Raw genomic sequence first — 18079 nt, forward strand, 5'->3', positions numbered from 1 at the left:
TTCTCCTCTCTCTTTTTTAAACCCGTTGATTTTTTTTATATTCTATATCTCTTTTTCTCCTAAAAGGGTAGAGATGGGCTTTAGATCAGAAGTATTTGTTTATTTCAGCTATCCTACACTGCTCAAAACGGGAATACTTTCTAGGAGGCAGATAAAATCACATAACAATAAAATGCAGCACACACAAAGTTGTATTTAGAGCAGGGCCTACCAAAGTATATGCACTGACCAAATGATCTCCATGTTACAATGTAAGGGCACCCAACATTATGCACCAGTTGTGAGGGAGCCAAGGAGGTCTAAATTTGATCAACAGCATGGATAGGAGACCACCTAGGAAACCTATTCCATCATGGAAGAAAGATGGGGAATAATAGAATAAATGATAAATTAAACTAGCAGTTTGAAAACATGTAATGTGAGTTGATCAATAGGTACCGCCTCAGTGAGAAGGTAAAATGCATCTATGCAGCCATGCTGTCAACACAACCTGGAGAGTATACAGACAACAGGTTCCTCAACATGGAAAAATGGAACAAGAGTACCTCCTCATGGCCAGAGTTGCGCATCACCTCCAGATGCCTGAGATGGAAAGGGAAACCTTTGCCTTTGGGGATGAAATAATCAACTTCCATGCCATGTCCTGTCCCAGGTCCAATTTGTCTCTCTGCTGTTCTTCATCTTACCCCTCGGTTGAAGATTAATTCCACTGTTTTCTCATCCAACCCTTCCACTAGTTATAGCACTTTCTATCTATCTCACCCATGGGTTTTATCAGTTTTTACCCATTGCATTTGGCCTAGCTCGCTTTGTCTAATTCTATTACCATTTTATCATTTGTTTTTATTATGCTTTTGCTATTGTGCCAGCAGGACAAGATCGACAGGTTGGAGATTCAAATCCGGGGAGAGTGCAGATGAGCTCCCTCTATCAGCTCCAGCTCCTCATGTGAGGACATGAGAGAAGCCTCCCACAAGGATGGTAAAACATCAAACATCTGGGCAACGTTCTTGCAGACGGCCAATTCTCTCACACCAGAAGTGACTTGCAGTTTCTCAAGTCGCTCCTGACATGGAAAAAAAAACCCAACATCATTTCAATTAACATGTGCCTGAAATACGTAAATTTTTCCATTGATAGATGTTTGTTCAAGGGGAGACAAAGGATATGAGTGTGATGATGTGTCCCCTACTTATGTCTCAGAACAAAAGCTTTGTTTCTAAGATCTATCAGAAGATAGGAATCATCTAACCCAAAGCAGGAGACCTCAATTCTAGACACCCAAAATTCCACTTCCACTTGATGTTATTGTTTGCTTTATATGTATTCTCAATTTATTGTAATTGTTTGGCCTTGGCCTCATGTTAGTTGCTCCGAGTCCCTGGAGATGGTGGCGGGGTATAAATAAAGTTTATTTGTGTGTTGCATGTCATTGTTCATTGTATAATAGGTACTCAATGTTTGTCTATCTGTATATATTGTAATTCGCTCTGAGTCCCCTCGGGAGATAGAGTGGAATATAAATAAAGTGTACTATTAGTGTATTAAACTGAAAACCAAAGGAATTAAGAGAATGTGGTCACTTAAATAGACCTAGAAAAAAGTAAATCTTTACAGTTATTGAAGTCCCAAATTGCTCTTCCATAGTGCCAGTATGGAAGACTAAGTGTCTGTGTAAGGAATCTGAATTATGTATCATTTCCTAATCAAAGAAAGAAAGTAGATGAGTGGGCAGGTGGATGAGTATGTGCATATGTGCGTGCAAACACGTTTCTGTACCATAATGAAACATAGATGATACAAATGCTCTTGTTTCCCTTTTCACCAGACCACAAGGAAAACAATTTGGATGGCTGCAAAACTGGCCAGAAAGGTATTTCACTGCTTGGACAGAGGCTGGCCTCCCTCCATCCCTTCCCTTGTCTTCAACTTGATGCAGAATTCAGAGGTAGTTCAGAGGAATTTGAACAGTGGGGAAGTCCTCTACAATGGCTTCTTTGTGGAAATCAGCCTCCTGGCAACACCCCTTGCGGTGCTGTTTTCTCAGTTCACAGGCTGTACTGAGAGTCAGATTTTCAAATACATTTTCTCAGAACACCAAAGGACAAAACATATTCAAAGAACTAAACAACTATGGGCAGTAGCCAAGCAGCGCTCTGAAAGCACATTATATAGCAAAAAGTAATGATTTTGTTTTCTCTTTTCTATCCTCTCTTGTTTTCTTTTTGTCTAACAGTAAAAGGCTAAAACTTTATAGAAAAGAAAAGAAAAAATATCTTGCTAATAAGAGTGTTTATGCTAAACTCTAGATGTTTTGTGAGTGGAATAGAGTTAGAATTCCAAGTCATTATAAAACGCCATTCTGGCTGCATTGCCAAGATTTGTAATACAAGCGTACTCACATTATCAGCAAGACTACCATAAAGTTTAAATGGAACGGGATTACAACCAATGTTATAAATGAACTGTGCAATAGTATACTCACTACTGGACATGCTGATAGGAGAGTGTGAGGGCTGCAGTCCACAAAAATAATTTTTCCAAGCTCTCCATATCCCTAAGTCTACAAATCCAAATTAAAACCATTATACAAAAAAATTAGGTGGGCCTCACTGTCAAAAGATGATGTTGATGATGATAGAATAAGATGCATAAAAGATTTATTGTAGGAAACAAAAATGGAGAAGAGTTGGAGTGCAACATAGCACATCTGCAAGATCTGGACAAACTCTGAAATATCTAAAACATAAAGAAAACATGGGCCCAAATTACTTGGAAGAAAGTTGTATGATTTTATACCTAAGTAAGAAAGAAATTACGTATACAGTAGGACCACTGTACCCACAGATCCGGAACCTGCAGTTTTACATACCGTATCCAACAACATTTCTCCTCTCTAGGAATTTTCTAGATCCTCTGAGTGATTCTATGATATGCTTATACCAGAAGTTCCCAGAAAGTTGCAATGGAGAATTCCTAGATACAATACCTCTCTAGGAAATGTCTAGGTCTTACAGTTTGACTATGATCATTTTTGACAGAAGTCGTCCATTTCAATAAGGTCTGCTATTATCCACAGTTTCTGGTTTCCACGATAAATTCAGGAATGTATCTCCTGCTGATATTGGGGTCATATTGTATAAGGTCAGTCTTAAGTTTGCTATTTCTCTTATGGTGCAGACCTTATCCAGGATGTTAGTACTATGGACCAGATGTGAAGGAACTATGTGAATCAGAAGAATAAGATCTTCTGTTGATCTTCTCCTGACATATAAGCCTTACATACCAAGGGGCATTTGGTGCTTGTATTGGTACTTGATATTCAATTGTACAATTGCATAGGGAAAGGGCAGTGCATTTGCAATAGTCCACTCAAGTCTAATTATCCTTTGAAAACATCTTTCTATGGTACTAATACCTGAAGTACAAAAACATTTAATTTTTTATTGTAATGTGAAAGGGCAAAGCATTAAAAATATCAGCTGTAAAAGTCTTTGAAAATTCAGCATTTTGACTATTTTAATAGATTTCTAGTATGTTTTAATGATATTTGTCACTATTGACTGTTATTTTTAGTTGAAAGGGGATAATTTGCTTCTAATTGTTTCCATACTATTTGCAATCACTGAACATTCCATTTGTGTGAAAAGGGTGGAAAAAAGTGTAATAAATAAATGATTTTTAAAAGGGACACGATTCAAGTTTTATATTCAGGCATGAGAACATGCTCATTATCTTCTGCCCATGCATCTAGATCAGACAATCAATTGTCTATATCAGTGGTTCTCAACCTGGGGTCCCCAGATGTTTTTGGCCTACAACTCCCAGAAATCCTAACAGCTGGTAAACTGGCTGGGATTTCTGGGAGTTGTAGGCCATAAACATCTGGGGACCCCAGGTTGAGAACCACTGGTCTATATCATTTGAAGCTCAGAGGCTGGGCATACACTGCATGGTATAGCTCTCCAGACTAAAGCCAGCTCCAAACTATGAGCTGTCAATCTAGGAAATGGTCCCAAAACATATTTAGGTGGTGAAACACGATAGTGTGTGGGAATGTAATCAAACAACAATGGAATGGTCACCATTTGCTTACTCTCCACATTCACAACATGATTTAAAGCTCCAGGATGCAAAAGTGCTGCTCAGCCACGAAACATCCTTGCCCAACTCAGCTCTACAGAATGATATAAAGAATTTGCTTGTGTCAGCACTATTACTACGTTTAAACATTGAACCAGCACCATGGGTGTTATCTTGCAAATGGACAGATAGATTCATGGCATAATGTTAACCAATTTTGTATGGGATTGCACTTTCCCTGAAAGACCTTGTTCGCAGCCTGGAAGTGTTTCTGGATCTGTCACTCCAAATGATGGTTCAGACAGATGAGAGAGCCAGGAGTGCCTACTATATCAGCTTTGGTGGTTAGAAAAGCTACATCCCTTCAAAGAGTTGGATACTGGTAACCTGAAGGCTGGATTTCTACAACGTGCTATACATTGGGCATATACCTCTTTTATATATTCAGAAACATCAGTTAGTTCAAAACATGGCAGCCAGCTTGGTTAACAGTACACTTAGGTGTGATCACATGATACCAATATTGAAATCACTCCACTGACTGCTGATTGATTTCTGGACTTCTTTATTTATTTATAACTTTTATAACCCGGTCTTCTCAACCTCCGAAGAGGGACTCAGGCAGGCTAACAACAGAAAATTCACACACCAAATAACTAATAACATAGTAACATCATAATACATTAAAATTCATTAAAATACAGAACAAATAAATACATAAAGCCAAATCGTCTGCCCATGCCTGATGTAAACCATCGTTCTATGTAAGGTGCCTCTTTCTAATTCAGAGTTGTCTCTTCAGCCCTCCCTCCAGGTCTTTTGGACTTCAACTTGTTTATTCTTTGGTTTATCTTTTTTCTGCTAAGCACAGAGTCCCCCCTGGGGGTGAGAAGGGCGGGGAGCAAATGCAGGAAATAAAAAAAACCCAGCAAGAGATGGCAAGGTCCCCTTATCAGTGTGTGCTCACAGTCCAACCCTACAACACAGGGACAAGGTCTGGCATGGAACGCAAGATGTTCCATGATGAACATCTTCCCTGGTAGTTTTCCAGTAGGCTCTTCAGGTGCTGAATTTCCTCAGCCAGGAGCTGGTTTTCCTGAGGAGCCGAGGAACTAAACCATTCTTCATCCCATTAGGCAGTTGCTTCTTGCCCACGGTGGGCCTGGCAACTCCAGCACCCTCCTTCTCCTTGGGCCTTCCTCCTGAGGCCTTCCCTGGGGCGCCTTTCCCTCGGAGGGCGGCCGTTTCCCTCGCTGGGCAGCCTGGAGGCCTACTTCCAGGGGAGAGGTGCCTCTTCTTCGGGGCCGGCATGGAGGTGACCAGCGGCGCGGCCTCCCATTCGAATGTGCGGTGGAGTCCCGAGGAGCAGGCCGAAGCCTCGCCGCTGAGTAAGTAAGTCGCCTCCAGGGTCGAGGCCTTCCCTTCAACGCAAAAGGAGCGGCTGGGGCTCGCGGGAGGCGGCGGTGCCTGCGTAGAGGTCTCGTTGAGGATTGAGTTTGTCCGCAACATCAGCGTCTCGGCCTCAATCGTCGACGGAAGCCGAAGAGCCAGCGCCTCGCACTCCTCGGAGAAGGCACTCCGGTACAGCAGGCTCGGAGTTGTCATGTTGCCAGGGCTCTACCTTGTTTACTTTTCTCCCAAAGATCAGTGCCAAGGCTAGCTCCTTATATCCAGAAACAACCAGTTGCAACCCATCTCTTGTACACCTTCAGCCTTAATTGCTTTCACCCGTGAACTCTTACTTAGAGATTACTAAACCCTTTACATTAACCCTTCCATCACCAAGTACCATCAACTGCAGAACATATAACATTATTCCCACCCCCACCCCCCAAAGGCCCCCTCCATCCTGAGATGGGCCTGCTACACATTTCTGAGGATCAAAACATATTTCAAATGCACACCCCATTTGCCCTGAACCCACTGTCATTAAACTAATTTACAAATGAGGTCTAATCACAATTCTGGCTGAAAATTGACCCAACATTTCAGGATTTTACATATAGAATTCTGACAGGCAGACAATGTCCCCAAATTCCCGGAACAGCTACTGTCAGAAATGACTTAGATTTCATTTTCACACTTGGCACAGCCTGCTCTTGGTCCACAGGCAACAAGGTATGATGAGGGGGTATACTATCACCAACAGAGACAAAGCAATGAGTTTTCATACAGTGAATAGTCTTTGAAATGTCTTGTCTAACATAAACAGTCACAAAAGAAGCTAGCTGATATTGCACCAGCAACATGTCCTGATTCACAACTTCTGAGGCAATAACAGGGTTGAGTTGCTGAACCTCAATCACAACAAAGGAGTCCCATAGAAAACCAGGAACTTTCCACTGCTCCCCAAACTCCACTGGAACAAGTTGATACAATTCCAGGATTCCAAGATTACAGGAAACAGGACAGGACACCGAAAATCCAACAGACTTGTGGGGGAAATCAACAACATCCACCGCCAAAATGCAACAAATACTTTTCTCCCAAAGGCTAGCTCCTTATATCCAGAAACAACCAGCTGCAACCCATCTCTTGTATACCTCCACATTTAATTGCTTTCACCCGTGAACTCTTACTTAGAGATTACTAAACCCTTTACATTAACCCTTCCATCACCAAGCACAATCAATTGCAGAACATATAACAGGAGTCGCAGGGAAAAACAACCCTGGGGGAGGAAGAGAAGGAGAAGAAGGGTTTGGGCCTAGCAATACAAAATATTAGCTGTCATCTTGGTTTGAGGACAATAAAATATTAGCTGTCATCTTGGTTTGCCTACAGGATCACTTTCTTATATAATCCACCCCATTCAGTCAGGGCTCCAGGGGACATTTACTCCAGTCAGCCAGGGCTAGGCTGGCAACAGTAACACAGAGACATTTTTTTCTTCTGCCACCTCTAGATTGTGGAATAACCTGCCAGAAGAGATTCGAAACTATTTGAATTTAAAATATTAAAGACTAATCTGCTCCAGCAGACCAATCCAGATAATATTTAAATTAAGCATTTTAAGTATGGACTGATTTTTTTAATGTAATGATCTTATTTATTTTTTAAACTGATACTATGTGTTTGAACTGCTTTATATGTTTTTAATTAACATTTTAATTAACGGGGAGAGGCTGGTAAGAACTTGTCACCATCATCATTAATATCATCCTGTGCTTGGATCAATAGTTGGGACTAACAATAGGACTTACGCCTTTGTTTCCAGAAGCAGCCCAAATCAGATACTGAAAATGATTTAGATACAGGCAGTCCCTGAGTTATGAACAAGATAGCTTCTGTAGATTTCTTCTTAAGTTGAATTTGTTTGTAAGTTAGAGCAGGTACATATTTAAGTGTAGCTCTAGTGACTAGTCATACCCTCTCTCTCACACACACACACAAGGATTGGTGATAAAGCTTCAGTTGAGACATAGTTTCCCCGTAACTCTTTCAAAAAGTGACTTGTCCTTCCTAGAGGTAGATTTCTCTTACTTCCTGTTGTCTTACACCCCGTTTTTAACTATGAGTCATTAAGAACAGGGGTGTTTGTAACTTGGGGGCTGCCTGTATAACGTAAGTAGCAAGCCGAGTTGGTTGTGGGCAGAAAGGGGGAGAGTAAGACAGAATTGCTTGCAATAGAAGAATCAATCTAATTTATGATCTAATTATAAATACAGGTAAGGGATTTGGTAATGTGCATTTTATTCTCCCAACTGATCTTTCATTGCAAGTGCTAAGCACTGGAGAAAACATGTTTGGTGCAAAGCTGTCCCTTGCCCTTTGCAGAAGAACTACATATTGATATGAATGAAGTCCGTGAACATTCAGAAGGAGGAACACAGCTACTCCAGCACTCCAAAGGAATAATGTTGTAGTAACCATCCAAATCCACATTTTAAACATCTCCATACAAATGCTGTATAGAGAAACTGAACTGGAACCAAAATTATAGGAGGGATTTTTGAGGCTTTCAATTCTTTCACCAGTATTTTCAACAGCTTGCCTTTTCACTTTCTACATGAAGAAAATCTGTTAAGTCAACTGAAGGCAAGAGGGATATCGGCAAATACTGTTTGTGGGATATGTTTTGGAAAACGGGTGAACATGCTGAGCTTTTCTTTTCTTTTTTAATATCCTGAGCAATAAAGATCTTTAAAAAAAGAGAGAGAGAGAGAGAGAGAGAGAGAGAGAGAGAGAGAGAAGGAGGGAGAAAGGGGAACTGGCTCATAACTTATCAATTCCAGGCCTTGGCTTCCTAATTGACAACCTCAGGGCGACTTTCATCACTTGTCGACTTCAAACCCACACTCAATTTTTCCTTAAATATGACAGTATGTCGGTAGCTCAGTGGTGTTTTGGAACATATTGCAGTATATAGCAAGATTTCCCTGTTGTTTGAATTAGAAAGGGATTCAGCTATAGGGATGGGAAAGAACACTGCATTTTTTCCACAACTACATTGGAATGTGAAAACTGTTCTTAAGCTTTGAGTTTTGTTTTGCATTTATACTCACTCTTTTAACATGGTTATTTCAAAGCTGTTAACAACACAAACCTTGGAACAGCAAGAAGACTTGAACATGATACATATATACAAAACTATTTCACCTGAGTTACAAAATATTTAATATTATTATGACATCTTGTTAAAGGAAAGGAATGGAGAGCTCTTATTCAATTGGTAATTCATATATAATATAAATTGTGCGAAACCAAAACAGAGTATCATTTGACATCAGCCACAAGGTATGACAATTAAACTGTGGCATGAAAAAGAGCTTCTGATGTCTATGTAATGCAGCCACCCTTTAATATGAATCACAGATTACAAGTACATGGGAAAAAAAGTAATCCCACCTTTACAGCAATTTAAATCTCCTCTGGGTATATGTGTGTGCACATGCGCACTCTCAAGTCATATATATAGCAAATATATAGCAAATATGACTTGAAAGTGCGCATGTGCACATAGTGTAAAGGTGAAATTACTTTTTTCCATGTACTTTTACACACACACACACACACACACACTGCATTGTATTTTGAAGGATCTTATCCCATGTAAATTCCAGTGTATGGCTGTTTATAAAACTGCCCCATGTGAACATGAGTGCTTGTTGGTACAATATCCAGGGAAATATCTCAACACTTAAGACCAGATGAGAAGGAACACATATTCTGAATCACTGTCAGCATTCCTGAATCCCCGATGGCGCAAAGGCTTGTGACGGCAGGACTGAAGACCGACAAGTCACAGGCTCGAATCCGGGCAGAACGTGGATGAGGTCCCTCTGTCAGCACCAGCTCCCAATGTGGGGAAATGAGAGAAACCTCTCACAAGGATGGTAAAACATCAAAAACATCTGGGCATCCCCTGGGCAACGTCCTTGCAGACGGCCAATTTTCTCACACCAGAAGTGACTTGCAGTTTCTCAAGTCGGTCCTGACACGGGGGGAAAAACCAACATCATTTCAATTAACATGTGCCTGAAATACGTAAAACTTTCCATTGATAGATGTTTGTTCAAGGGAAGACAAAGGATGATATGAGTGTCCCCTACTTGTGTCTCAGAACAAAAGCTTTGTTTTCAAGATTTATCAGAAGATGGGAATCATCTATCCCACAGCAGGAGACCTCAATTCTAGACACCAAAAATTCTACTCCCACAACCAGAGTCATGCAATACAATGTAGCATTGCAGTGAATTAAATTAGATAAATGAATTGCTTGGATCAAAGCTGTCTTTACAATAAGCAAGTAACAGGATTGGAAGCTGAGATATGTACCACCAAACTGAAGCCCCTATACCCATGTGCATCAAAATTATAATCTGGATGAAGCCCCTAGGTGTATTTCGTAAGAAAGAAAATCCATCCACACAATCGCTAGTTCTGTGACCACACAGACAAACGCCAATGGCAGTAAGAACACATGGCAGACTAATATTTTGATTGTATAAATATGAAAGGAATCATTAAACAGGTTGTCTTATGGTTCCAAAGATTAGGCTCCAAGTTGAATTAAGAAAAATACTGGGCTCCAATTGTAAAGAATTTGAGATATGCCACATTAAAGGTCTGTTATTTTTCAACAGCTTGATTATATGACTTAAATCAAACCATCATCATATGGTGACTCTTAGTGTAAGAGTCAATAAAACCTCTGGCAATGTGGAATATGGCAATATCCCACACAAGCCACACAGTATGACCCTCTATAAAAGCAACTAATATTTTAAATTGCCAACATGATCAGTAAAGACTTGGACTATGAGTAAAGCTCCCACTCAATCAAGTATCAAGTGGCTTTTCAAAGCCATTTAATACCTTCCAGTTCTACTTCTTGGTCTAAAATTAGGAAGGATAGCAAATTCCCCTTGGAAATTAAAAGGATACATGTTAAGTCGCAGACGGGTTTTGAGGCCAAAATTATGGATTTTGACATAACCCCTGGATATGTCGAGTGTCATTCCTTAGAGAGGGGAAAGCTCGAATGCCTTCTCAGAGGACCAGCCCTTCCTGACCACCCCTGTCTGGACATTCAGAAAGGCTAGAAGCAGAACCACAATGGAGAAAATAGAGTGGGTCGGTGGTTCTTTTAGGTTCTCCTAAGATGGAGTAAGCTCTTTCCTTTTGCCATTCTACTCAGAAAAGGAGATATTTCTTTCTTTGATCAAAGTTATAGTACAGTTGTCACACTGACCCATGGATAAGTCGACCCATGGATAAGTCAATCCATTTTGGGGGTTGATTTTTAAACTAAAATTTCTCGACTTATATATGAGAATATAGAGTAAGTGTTTTAGAACTTAAAAATGAACTGAATCTGAACGTATGTTCACCATCTGATGTCCCTGATGGAAGGGCAGGGGTAAAATGAAATAACAGCACCTCTAAACCCATCTACTTGGTAGGACCGATCTACATATTACATAGTCGAATAGAGATCTATGAAAACACTTCTCATCATGTGGACAGAGTTCAATCCAACTGATGAGTACCCAAATCTTGGCCAATGCTTACAGTGTTATGGGTCTCATATGTAAATTCTTGTTAAGTGTTTTTAAGTTGTTTCTGACTAGGCCAACCCTATGGTGAATTTACCAAAAAGCTTTTGTTGGCAAGATCTGTTTTGATGCTACCACCATATAAACGAAGGGAAGAGTGTCCCCATCTTCTATCAGGTGTCCTCAAACTTTTTAAACAGAGGGCCAGGTCACAGTCTGTCGTGACCCACAAAACACAGAATGTCTTAAACAGCAGTTGAGGTGCAAAATAGTAGTATTTTAATGCAAAACAAACTAAATGAGGCACTTTAAGAGTCAGTGCAAACAGTTCAAAGGATGTTTTCAAACAGGAACACAAAATGCTAGATAAGCAGGCTTGAATTGCAGCCAAGAAATAACAAGAGATACGATGGACTAGGAGTAGAATACAAAACAAAACAGTCTTTAAGGGTTTCAAGGCATGGAGCAAAATCCAGTAGGCAAACGCGTAGTCAGTCAGTTCCAAGGGTCAAGAAGCCAGATGTACACTCACGAGCAAAGGTTCCAAGGTCCAGAGCACGGCAGGGAAAACAGGATACTGGAAATCCAAAACAAGATTAGGCACGAAACAACACTTTGTCGTCTGCAAAGGAATAGGTCCCAGAGTGCTCATTTTATTCACTATCAGAAGAATGAGATTCATTGCTTGCATCTGATTCTGCTCCCACAGCTGAAGCATCTACACCACACCAAGCCTGCCACCTTTGCTCTAGTGCCTGATCCTGCCAATCAGTACTCTCATTCCCATTATCCCTAAAACCTTCAAAGTCATCACTTGATGTTGCTTGATTGCAAATGTCTCTAATGTTCTGAACCAGAGTCCAGTCTACAGCCTCCTCCAACTCATCCTCACTATCACTGGAGTTATCTGCTGTGTCTCTAAGCCTCTTAGACATAGTGTCACTCTCACTGCTAGAATCACTAGCCACTCTCTTCACTCCCCTGTAATCTGCTTCCATAGCCTCCTCTGGCCTGAATCCTGCAAAGTCTTCTTCATCACTGGAAGCCAGAAAGATGTCACGAATACGTTTCAGCTGGCGCTGATTCTCCTCTGTTTCTGCATCACTCCTTCTTCTTCTCCTACTACTAGTAGTAGGTATGGTGTCAGAATGCTGACGCACAACACAGTCCATCAAACTGTTGAATGGCCGGATTATAATTTTGAAAAAAATATATGAATTAATTCTTATGCACACTTCACAAATCTTATTTGTATGCAAAAAAAAACACTTTAAAACAATATAATAATTAAAAAGAAGAACATTTTTAACAAATAGAAATGTATTAGTATTTCAATGGGAAGTGTGGACCTGCTTTTGGCTGATGAGATAGGATTGTTGTTGTTGTGTGCCTTTAAATCGTTTCAGACTTAGATTGACCCTGAGCGAGGGCCGGGTAAATGACCTTGGAGGACTTAATTTGGGGACCCCTGTTCTACATGGAGGGCCAGAACATGAAGACTGCCCTACATTAGCTTGTTCCCCAGCAAGAGTCCTACTTACTACAGCAATCTATATATTTCCTTTGAACATAAATACAGTGCCATAACAACAATATCCTTTAAAAATTAGTAAAATCAACAAAGTAACATGATGTTGCATAAGATACTCTCTTGGAGAAAACAACAACAAAAATATTTGCTTGGCTTCAGAAAGGCATCAGGATTGGCCATTAGACAAGGCACCCTTGGGAAGGCATTCTAGATCAAGCCACCACAACCAAGGAGGCCTCTCTCCACGTGTCATCTACTATGCCTCAGCTGGAAGGGTCACCTAAAGAATTTGCCTATTAAGAAACCAGATTATGGACAAACTGACATCTAGGAATAGGCAATTCATCTCTTAACCTGTCTGCATGAGCAGATTTGGTTGCCAATTTGTAAATTAAGATATTACTGAATAATGGTAATAAAAACAAAGGACTTGATCCTTATGCCCTTGATGCTTGCTTCACCGCACTGAAATAGTTGAAAGCCCCAATTGAACAGATAATTTAGGGTAATTAGTTAAAAGGGAAAAAGAGTCCTAGCAAACAGAACTATTTGGGGCTTGGAATACAAAATCATTTCAAATAGAACAAATTCCTCAGGACAGCAGGGAAAATAATACGTCAAAACTATCTCAGCATGTCCAGGAGTTACTCCTGACTTCACAATTACCAACAAACATTTATTCCAATTTCATCTTTAAAATTAAGGGAAGGAAGGAAATTTTAATGTGTGTCCTTACCCTCAAAGTATGCAATTTGCTCACCACAAAGAATTGGTTCGGAAACATTAAAAACCAGAGGGCTGCATCTAATTTATATGTTTTGATGTCATGCTGTTTCTAAAATCTGCATATCATTTGTATGAAAGTAACACAAATGCCAAGAAACATGCTCCATGTAATTGGTAAAATTCTTCATTTGGGGGTTTTAGCTCCAGGTGTGATGAACCCAACAGTCAATTCTTTATGAAACAAAAAGATTTAGAGAGCAATATTTAGGGATATTCTATTTTAAAAAATGATTGTCTTTGATTATCCTTTTTTTTAGTTCATATTGCCATTATATTGTCAAACTTTCATTCATAGCCAATGTTGGCGAAAAGATATACTTGTTTAATACGAAAGCTGGTAGGTTTTATGATATAAATGGATCTCCTGGGCCATGTAAAAATTACTTCAGGCAACACATATACCGAGCTTTATCCATTCCTGTACCTTAATATTCCTCAGGTAGTTTCCCCACAATCATCCATTCAGCCCATTTGCTGGGACAGTCCAATTCAAGTTGTGCAGACTAACCCCTACCACTGGCCCCCCCAGTGAACCCCAATATTCTGCACAATTTTTTTTGTGGTAACCGGGAGCAAGCATGGCAATGTGACATTGGATGATATGGCTCAGGTAATTTTACAAATATAAATTACCCCCCTGGCGCATGTGTGAGCATTAGGAGAGCAAGAACCATCAGCACCAGATGGACTAACGCTCAAGTACCAGGTCCTGGGTTCAGATCCCTGCTGGGTCAAGAATCTGCCGCTGTAGGCAAGCTGTTATTTCTCAGCCTAAACACACCTTCCTGAAAAGATGAATGAGAAAAGCATAAATCCCTTCATGTGCCAGGCAGTGCTATCGAAATAAAATGTTCTTACGGTTCAAAAAAAGAGCTGGTCTGCAAATTTAAATTGTAATCCTATACAGAGATCCCACTGAAATCTACACAGCCTTACTTCTGAACTGATATGCCAAAGAGATCATGGAAAGGAAGGGTGTGCAGCACCAGTGACAATGAGGCATCTAAACCTATTGCAAAAAAATTAAAATCTAGAGAGAGAAAGAAGAATCATAGCTCTACATTCTGTCTATTTTCTTCATGCAAGACAATAATAATCAAAGATCAGACTAATAGGCTACTCTGACCATTTTCTGCAGGCAGATGTTTTCTGGTTCCCTCAATTTTCCTTGAAAAGCAGTAAACCACATTTGTAGTGTTGATAATCTAGGTCTGTAGCGTCCATTACGAGCCGGGGACCTTGCAGGGTGTAGAATTTAAGTTTACAAGCCTGTTTGGCTTTCCTGCAGGCGCTTGGAGCTTGTAAATGGCACCTTTCAGTGTCCAAGGAACGAAGGGCGGCCAGTCCCAAATTCTCAGGTTGCCTAATGGTCTCACATAAAACAAGGTCCACAGAAATTTTATTGCCGTCCCAGGACAAGCTTGCAGGTGAAGCACCACAAGGGAAAGGATGTCTTGAGCCCTGTCCCTCTGAGCTTTCCAGGTGCAAGGAATTTTCCCACCCGTTCCTCGAACAATTAATAGAGCTGTCAAAATAAAGTCTCTCACCCCAAAAACGTTATGACTGAGAGAAGTCAATGAGATACAGATATAATCCAGAAGGGGAAAGAGAAAGATCAAGACGTGTTGACCTCCAAGTAAACAAAACTAAAAAACGGTAAGCACAGAAAGATATAAATTTTGGTATCTTTTCCTTTCCCTGTCCCAAACAAAGCAAACTACTTTCGTAACACCCAGAGTAACAATATGCTTGCATTTACAAACTAATGTGTATAGATGAACTGTCCAACGAAACAGAGTTTTGAAGGGATTCAAAATATTGTGATTTTTTTTACTGCAATCTGCAAAATTGTATTTTAACCTGATTTCTGAATGTTGCATTTAGTCTAGGAGGGTTCTCTAAACTAATGGTTTGTGGACAGCAGTTTTCTGAATGCTACAAATTACTCTCAAATTTAATGACTCATGACATACCAAAAACAGTGCTAATGAGCTTTGGGGTTTTTTTTTTCTTGGGGGGGAAAAGGATCTAGAGGCTGGTAAATGAAACGAGAAGCCAGTAAAATGTAAGTAAAATTGCTAATTTGATTCATGCAGTTTCGGCTTGGCTGTGGGTGTGCCAAACAGAGCTTGCATCTCTCCCCATCAGGAAATGGGATTAAATGTTTTTAAAATATTTTACTACAGAGCTTGATTTTCCTTCAATTAGAGAGCAAAACAAAATCCTCCTGATTTAGGCACTTCAAATAAATTAGTGCCTTTCCCTGATCCTCTATGTATTTAGGTATCAGACACAGGAATTAACAGGAAATGTGTGTTCTCCAGTCAGTCTCATTAACTAGTTCTACCACACACATCCCGACACATATGTTTTAAATGCTTTACCAAAAACAAACACAAAAAACCCCAATCTCAAATCACCCAAGCCTAAAAGGTAATAGTAGAGCACCGGTGCCATCTTGCTCTCAGAAAATGCAAGACCTGCTCAGACATTTCTGCTTAGGATGCTAGAATGCTATCCTTTTGTAATTACTTTGGCACATCACCCTTCTACACAGAACGCTATTTGTTCATGTAATATTGGGTGAATCTTTAAAGCAACAGTTGAGATCTGTATGTTTGACCTTGAACATTCCTATAGATGAGGTTGATTCCAGTGACTTTTTTAAAGTGATGGTGTGTGTGTGCCATGCAGTGCCTCTGTGGTGAACGGGCTGTTATTCTTGCTGCTGTGACATGCCATAATAAGAGTGAATGGCTGTATTTTCTAAAAGGCCACACTATGCTTACAAGTTTTCATTATAATAGCTGAGTGTGTATTCAAATTAGCTTGAGTCGCCGACAGGCTGAGAAAGGTGGTATACAAATACAGTCAATAAATAAATAAGGATGCCTCCACACTGTAGAATTCATGGTGCCAGATACTACTTTAACTGGAATGGCTCAAAATGATGGGATCATGGGAGTTGAAATGACAAGCTCTAAGCCTTCTGTGACTCACTAAACTACAACTCCCAGGATTCCACAGTATTGAGTTATCACAATTAAAGTGGTGTCAAACTGCATTAATTCTACAGGGTAAATGTGCCCAATGAGATTTTGTCTTTCAGTTGCTATTGGACTACAACTCTCAGCATCTAAATGATGTGAGTTTATTTATTTATTTACTTATTTGCAGTATTTATATTCTGCCCTATTCACCCGCAGGGGACTCAGGGTGGATTACAATGCTCGTATACATGGCAAAAATTCAATGCCATTAGACACACAACTTGTATAGACTCATGAGGGTATGCTCGATTCCAGCCACCGAGGGAGCTGTCACTTCACCGTCCACTTGTGATACTGGGTCCTTTGATTGAGTACTTCCTCATTCTTTTGCACGCTGCTGAAGATTTTTATGGTGTCATAAATTAGTTAAATTAGCCTCCCCACATAAAGTGGTACTTAAATTTCCTACTTGACAGATGCAACTGTCTTTTGAGCTACATAGATCGACAGCAAGCTAGACTATTAATGGTCAGATGCTCATTTCAACCAGGGCTGGCTTCGAACTAATGACCTCTTGGTCAGTGGTGATTTAATGCAGCTGGCTACTAGCTAGCTGCGCCACCATCCAAACATATGTGGCAGGACTAAAGTTGCTCACTTTTGCAAGAAGTAATCTTCCATTTACTTGGGCAGTCTCGACTTTTATTTATTTATTTCCCAACTCTTAGACTGATAACTATCATTCTGTGAAACCCCATTTGTTGTAATCCAGACTACTGATTCCCCCAAGGAAACCACAGATACTCCTTTAGCTGCTGTAAACTGCTCAGAGTCCCCCTTGGGGTGAGATAGGGTGGTGCAGAAATACGGAAAAATACATATATACATACTCTTATTCCAACTTTTTGAAGTGGACTTTCCCCAGCCACAGAGCTGATGTGCCACAGTGGCTTCAGCTAGCCTTGGGGCCTGGAGAGGCTCAGAAGCACAGTATGCTAGAAATGTTGTGAAGGTCTGGTGACCATTGCTTTTAGTTACTATATCAAATAGTCATCAACTACAGTGAAATGGCTGAAGACCAGACATTGAAATAGTTAGTTTTGGGCAATTACTGCCACAATTATCCCGTTGCGATGACATGGGTCAGCCAGTTGGCAAGAGAGTTGTGGTCCAAAAATGTAACTTGCCCAAGTACTGCTGCTGTCACAGTGGTTCAGCCAGAGAATGGCACATAAGAAAAATCAACCTTTAAATATTTTACTTTTTGTTGCAGTGTGCATTTAAACCACCAAATCCTCTTTTTAACTGCTAAAAAATAACTGAAGTCACCGTTACACATTTTAGTCTTAAACTTCTAAATCAGTGGTTCCCAACCTGTGGTTTGTGGACTACCAGTGGTCTGCAAGAACGAAAATAGGGTCTGCAGCCTCGCCATTACTACACCATTGCAAGAGAGCAACTGGTCTCGCAAAAACCTCTTATGGTGCCAAGGCAAAGGAGGTATCGGGAGAGGAAAGGCCGACTACCCACAAAAGGCAAGACAACAAGCCTCCTGGCTGCTGCTTCTCCTCCTTCTCCCTCCCCCTCTGGCATCTGGAAGCAGGGGTCCCTTGGTGTCTTTGTTATTAGGCCTGTCCCTGGGGTTATATGGGGAGATGATGCAGAAAATTATACTAGATAGACCACATTAT

At 40.4% G+C, this 18079-nt stretch overlaps 1 protein-coding gene across 3 annotated transcripts in view; it reads right to left on the bottom strand.

The window, feature by feature from the left end:
* The window catches only part of CLYBL (citramalyl-CoA lyase), a 229877-nt gene that overhangs the window by 198265 nt on the left and 13533 nt on the right, over positions 1-18079 (bottom strand). The window lies entirely within an intron of this gene.

The sequence above is a fragment of the Anolis sagrei genome, chromosome 3 (assembly GCF_037176765.1).
Source record: "Anolis sagrei isolate rAnoSag1 chromosome 3, rAnoSag1.mat, whole genome shotgun sequence".
Taxonomy (NCBI): Eukaryota; Metazoa; Chordata; class Lepidosauria; order Squamata; family Dactyloidae; genus Anolis; species Anolis sagrei.